Raw genomic sequence first — 6,372 nt, 5'->3', positions numbered from 1 at the left:
AGGCTCTGCTTCCCATTCTGCTTTTAAATACTCCAGGAATCACAAGTAAGCCCGCAGTCTGAGCGAAGAGCTCTACTAGGGTGATATGGTACTACAAGGTCACTAAGATAAGATGGGCCCTGATTATTCAAGACCTTGTATGTGAGGAGCAGGACTTCAATCTGAAAAATGGACACTGTTGGGAACCCTTCACATGCCCAACAGTAGTATAGTCCACTGCTTATAACTGTTTATTGATCCCACTCATTTAACAAATAAACTACCAAAACTCCTTACTCTTAAATCTGGTCCTCAAAGATATCCAGTGCAGGTATTAATTCTACAAATAAAAGGTTCAGTCATCCCTCTGGTTCAGAGTAGTCACCCTTGTACGTACAGAAGGCACATTCAGCGGAAATGCATTTTAAAAGAAGATTGGTTTGGAAGCTTCAACAGCTTCATGGATCCAAAGTGTTTTGCTGGTCAGTGGTTTTGGAGTTTTTCCCCAGAAAGCATCCTGTCTTAAGGCTTTACATCATAAAGGATCACACTACATGAGCCCACTGCATGCTGCAATCTGGATTAAGTGTTTATGGCAGCTTTGATTCCCCATTAGTCTTTGTACTATCACCATGTTTCTATAAGATCAACGTGGGCTGCATGTTGACCATGTAAAATGATGCCTCATCTAAACACGAAACACTGCCAAGCTGATGAACAAAAAAAACAGTGAGACAGACAAACAAACGAAACCAATCATATGACCTGTTTGGTCTTTATAATGTCAAGGCGGGCCTGGAGGCCAGTATGTGACCATGAAGAAGAAGGGGAAAAAAAACAAAAAACACAGAACCAGGCACGGACAGCAAGAATCATGTTAACACAGACTTTATTTATAAAAAAAAAAAAAAAAAAAAAAAAAAAAAAAAAAAAAAAAGTGAAGCGCAGACAGATGGAAAATGACCCCGGAATAGATAGCCAAGTTACACTGGGTGAGCATCCTGGATGGCCGTGAGTGAACTGAAGGTACAACCTGATTGGTGACAGGAAGGCAGGTGGGTTGAATGAGTCTGAGAAGACGCCAGTGAACAGAATCTCTAGTGAGGCCAGCGTTCAGATGAGTAAAAGGCAAACTGCAAGCGGTGAGTATGATGTGGACAACAAGGAAAAACAAGGTGAGTCACAAGAAGCATTAAAACATATTGCACTTGAGCAGCCTGTACTCATGGAGGTTAGCAGACAAACTGGCGAGGAATATTTGAGAACGCTGGTCTTAAATGCCACTGCCTGATAATCCCAGAATTGCCGTCAGGTGAGCACACCAGGTGTGTTAATGAGCCAGAAATCAATTAAAGACCGGGAAACCCATGAACGCTCCTTCAGCCCATACCCTTTCCAATATACCAGAAACTGCCGACCCCGACATCGTTGGCAAACATCTAGAATCTGCTGGAACGTGTAGGCCAGATGACTGTCAATGAGTTGGGGAGGTCTGAGGATGATCACAGAGCACTGAACATCACCGTTTCAACTGGGACACATGAAAGGTTGGATGTATACGTAGAGATGCAGGGAGTTTTAATTTCCCAGCTTTAGGGCTGATGACCTTGTGCACCTTGTAGGGTGCAATGTAGCACGGTGACAGTTGACAGGAGGACGCCCGAAGGGGCTGTGACCCACTGTTGTTGGGTGATGATCCGGAGGAGTGTATTCCGAGTCCAGACTCACCGGCAGCGTTGTATGTTATGCTGGAACGAGGGCGCTCCGAGCTCTGTTTCATGTTCCGAAATAGTGGCAGTTGGTAACCTAGGGAGGCTTCCAAAGGGGAGAGACTGTAGCAAAAGGTGAGTGAATTGTGGGGATACTCAGCCCACAGCAGGTAAGGTGTCCAGGTTGATGGGTTGTGCGCAGTGCTGCAGCAGAGAGTAGCTTCCAATTCCTGATTGAGATGCTTTGTCTGCCTGTTGGTCTGCGAGTAATGGCTTGCTTCTAGAGCTGAACAGAAAGCTTTCCATATGTAGCCAGGTAGAAGGTCGTTATGATGGGACATGCCCCTGGATGGCGCCGTTTCTCTTGGGGTACCCCAGGGAGCGCAAGGGATGATGGGGACCTACGAGACTTTCACAAAAGAGCTAGCTTGCATTGGTGTAACGTGGGTGTGCAACTGCGTTTTTTCGCTGCTTGGTGTTGCTGCGACCGACTTCGCCATTAATCTTAGGGGGAGGTCTATTCCATTGTCTGCTGGATTAATGCACTGTATGTATTTGAGTTCACACCTGTATTATAATACTTTCATTTGTAAGAGGGAGAATGTGCTGTGGTTAACTACTCAATTTTGGCCCTGTATTTTATCAGGAGAAGCCACTACAGTTATTTTTGTACTGCTAGGTTTGTTTCATTTCTGGATGGGTTTATATCAGTCACAAATTGGTAGTAGACATCAGCAGGTTCCAGAACCTGAAAAGTTTCAATAACCTGCAGTAACAGTTGGTTACCAGTGTATGAAGCTGTTACTTGGTGAGAACTGTCTATACCAATTTGATTTCCTTTTTTAAAAAAAAAAACAAAAAACAAACAAACAAAAAAACCAACCTTTTTATTTTCGTCTGGACACTCACTTTATAATTCATATTAAGAGGACTCCAAAGATAATCTGTGTTCTGGGCAGGTTAATTTAGCCAGGCTACACATACCTGAGATGAGAACTGGGGGTGCCTATCCAAAACAATTTCCAAGGGTATGCCATGCAACCTAAAAAACTTGTTTCACCATGATCCTAGCAGTTTCTGTGGCCGTGGGGAGTTTGTCCATCACAATGAAGTGTGCATCTCTAAAGAACCTGTAAATGATAGTTAAGATAAGTTTTTCCAGAAGACAAATAGCAATCCAGTTACAAAGACTAAGGCAATGTGTGACCACGGCTTGTGGGGAGTAGATAGGGGTTGTAACAGCCCGCCCAGTCGTTTGGTAGAAGGCTTACTGTGGGGGCAAACAGTGCAAGCAGCCACATATTCTTTGACATCCGTTTCTGGCGTGTCCCACAAAAAATATTGCATGACTTGGAGGAGCCAGACGCATCTTTCACCCTCTCCTTCCCTTATCTTCCCTGCTTAGCTTCTATGTCCTTGTCTAGTCTCATCTGACTCCAACCCTGAGAGAGCCTCACATTCTCATTCTTGTTCTCTAAAACTTAAAGAAGAACCATGGATTTGATCAACAGTCCCTTAATGCAATTGACACCATTCTCGATGATAAGCCTGGGTTCAAGAGAGCCAGAGTGTCCTGGAGGGACGTTCCCTGCTGGATATACGATGGACGGGTAGCAGAAGTGGCGTGTCGTGTGCCTAGCAGGACTCTCTATTGAGGACATCGAAGACATCTACCTATTCCCAACCGTAATAACAGGGTTCTTGCTTATCTGAGCTGGCTTGGCCCTGGCTTATCGGAAATTGAAGAAAGTTACAGCTGTTAAAAAAACCCCACAAGGCTTGCTCCTATGATCGAAGGTCTGGGAAGAGCTGCGAGTACTCAGACTGTTCGTATTGAATGCAATATGGGAAAGATCTTGGAGAAGCTTACGGCTCTTAAACGGGAAATTGATACACCTGGTGACCAGTGATGGTGACCGTCGTGGCCCCTCACAACGGCGCCAGCCGGATGCTTGAAGACAGAGGCTGACAACGCTTGTAGGTCGACGCCAACGAGAACAAAAAACAATTCTTCCCCGACACTGATAACGAGAACCCACCTACTCTCGCCCGATCCCTCAAGGCCACCTGAGTAGGCTGCGGACTGTTGATTTTTGTCTAATTGGGCAAAAGGACACCTTCTCAGGCTGAACACAGGACACACATTCTCGCACGCACGCACACACGTACACTGACACTGATACGCACTCACCCTCCCCTTCCCCGAATCCAACGCCTCCCATCAGATGTAGATGGCGGCTCAGCTTTGCAGATGCAGCTGTGCACATTGGCATATTTCCCACTGTTGCTTGTCTTGTGTTTCAGCGTTTAAAGGTGTGGAGACATCTGTGCTGTGGAGTTTATTTTCTTCTCATACTGATTCCCTATTGAGGACCAGTATGAGCAGGGTTTTTTCCTCCTCGACTGCCCTTTTGTGTTATACGTTTCATTGTTTTTTTTAATGCCACCTAGTCTGATGTGTCTCCCCAATGTGATGTTTGTGTATTGTATGTACGGTCGGCAATGTCCAATTTTCAATGCAGGCAACTGCAAGCAACAAATAAGGGCATTCATTCATTCATGAACACAGTCCTACTCTCCCAGGATGACATGAGAACTTAGCTTAATGAATCCAATGCAGAACTGCAGAACCATCTGTGGCAGGAACATAATGCCAGTTTGCTGGACCGGTTACCAGATCAGGTTCATCTCCAGCGCCCGACGGATGGTATATCCCAGGTCACAAACCCAATCGTGCATGTAAATAAAAGAATTGTAGAAACCTCAGAGTGATCAGAGTTAGGAGCAAACTGGAGAGAAGGAGTATCTGGTTTGATGTTTCGTGATTCTGGGTCATAAGAAATGGAAAAGTTAAAACGAGCAAAAAACAAAGAACACCGGGCTTGGCGAGCATTTACTCTTTTAGCGGTACGGTGCTAAAACAAATTCTTATGATCAGTCCATATTGTGTCACTACTCCTCCAACACAACTTTGACCACCAATAGCTCTCAAGTTCCAAAGTAGACACTTGGCTGGGGACTATCTGAAATAAATAAAGGAAAAAAAAAAATATCTGAAAGAAATAAAAAGCTATCTTATCCAATGAGGCTTACTTCGCAGAGAGGTGGAGAGTGCCCCGGGAGGGGATAGCTGAGTTACACTGAAGGTACAACCTGAGATGTTTGGCGATGGTGACAGCAGGGCAGGCAGGTGAGTTGAGCAAGTCCGAGAGCGCAGCCAGTGAGCAGACTCTCCAGTGAGGCCAGCGTTCAGATGAGTAAAAAGCAAAACTGCAAGCGGTCAGTATGATGAGTCCGATGAGATACCAGGAGCACAAGGAAAACAAGGTGAGTCACAAAAAGCAACAAAGCGCAGAGCACTTGAGCAGTCTGTACGCAAGGTTAGCAGACAAACTGGCAAAGGAGAATTGAGAACGCTGATCTTAATCCCAGAATCGCCATCAGGTGAGCACACCAGGTGCGTTGATGAGAACTCCGCCCAGGGGTGGAACTGTGCCCAAAACATGAAAAAACACACACAGCCACTCACCCAGGCCATGACATATAAGGACTGATCATATCTAGGATTTCTGGATAATAGAACCTTAAACACAGCCTTGAAGATTGGATCACTCAGAGAAGGCACTGCTGTCAGAAAACAGGAAGCATATAACTAATGTGTGGATGCTGAGATTTGCTGTCAGTTGAAGAAAATAGCCGATCTTACATTATTACTGTGCTAAGTGTCATTTTACAGCAACGCAGTGGTTTAGTGATATAAAAGCACTCAAAAGTTGTTTGTTTTGTGTTGTGAAACAGGAAATAATGATGACATAATCTCTGATGTTTGTCTGTGCACCGTGCATGAACTGGTCCATTAAACGCTGCACTGTTAACTGTATGTATTCAACTGTTCATTAGTGAAATTATATTTCATTGTTTATTTTTCTAACACTTCTATGTTAGAGCTGTTTGAAATCACATTTTAATGTATTTATTTGTAATGTGTGAGACCTTTTCTTCTTTAACACATGTCACTGTATCAGTGTAGTAAACTGATAAGCAGCATTTAAAATGAATCCGTGAAGACAGGATGTGAAGCTTAAATAGCTTCATGAAGAAAGTGTTTTCTTATCAGTGGTTTTGGAGTTTTTCCTCAGAAAGCAGCCTCTCTTTGACTTTACATCATAGAGGATCACACTACCCGAGCTCGCTGCATTCTGTGATCTAGATTAAGTGTTTATGGCAGTTTTGATTCCCCATCAGTCTTTATGCTGTCACCATGTTTCCCTCATCTGGATGTAAATATGTAAAGTACCATCACAAAGGCAGTGCTTGCCTGCTAAAACTGTGTGCAGAAGGCATGGATGTACACAATCCTTGGCAAAGAGCAGGGTCGTCAAGTTTGCTGTCTGAAAGTGTGTCAGGTGACATCATATATTAAACAAACCTCAGCTTTAAATATAGCTGCTGTTCAGAACAGGTATAGAGAGTGTTTAATAGTAAGGTTAATATAGCAAACACCTTACCTTACAATATAATATACGTTGAGGCTACTGTTGTTCTGATTTGTGCCATATAAATAAAACAAAATTTATTTATTTGCTTATTTTTCCTCAAAGCAATGAGGAAGCCCAAAACTAAACTTTTTTTTTTATTAATATCAGACAGATAGACAATAGATACAAAGACACCAAAATATAAG

The sequence above is a fragment of the Oreochromis aureus genome, linkage group 1, assembly GCF_013358895.1.
Source record: "Oreochromis aureus strain Israel breed Guangdong linkage group 1, ZZ_aureus, whole genome shotgun sequence".
NCBI lineage: Eukaryota > Metazoa > Chordata > Actinopteri > Cichliformes > Cichlidae > Oreochromis > Oreochromis aureus.
Note: the sequence above shows the minus strand (reverse complement) of the source record.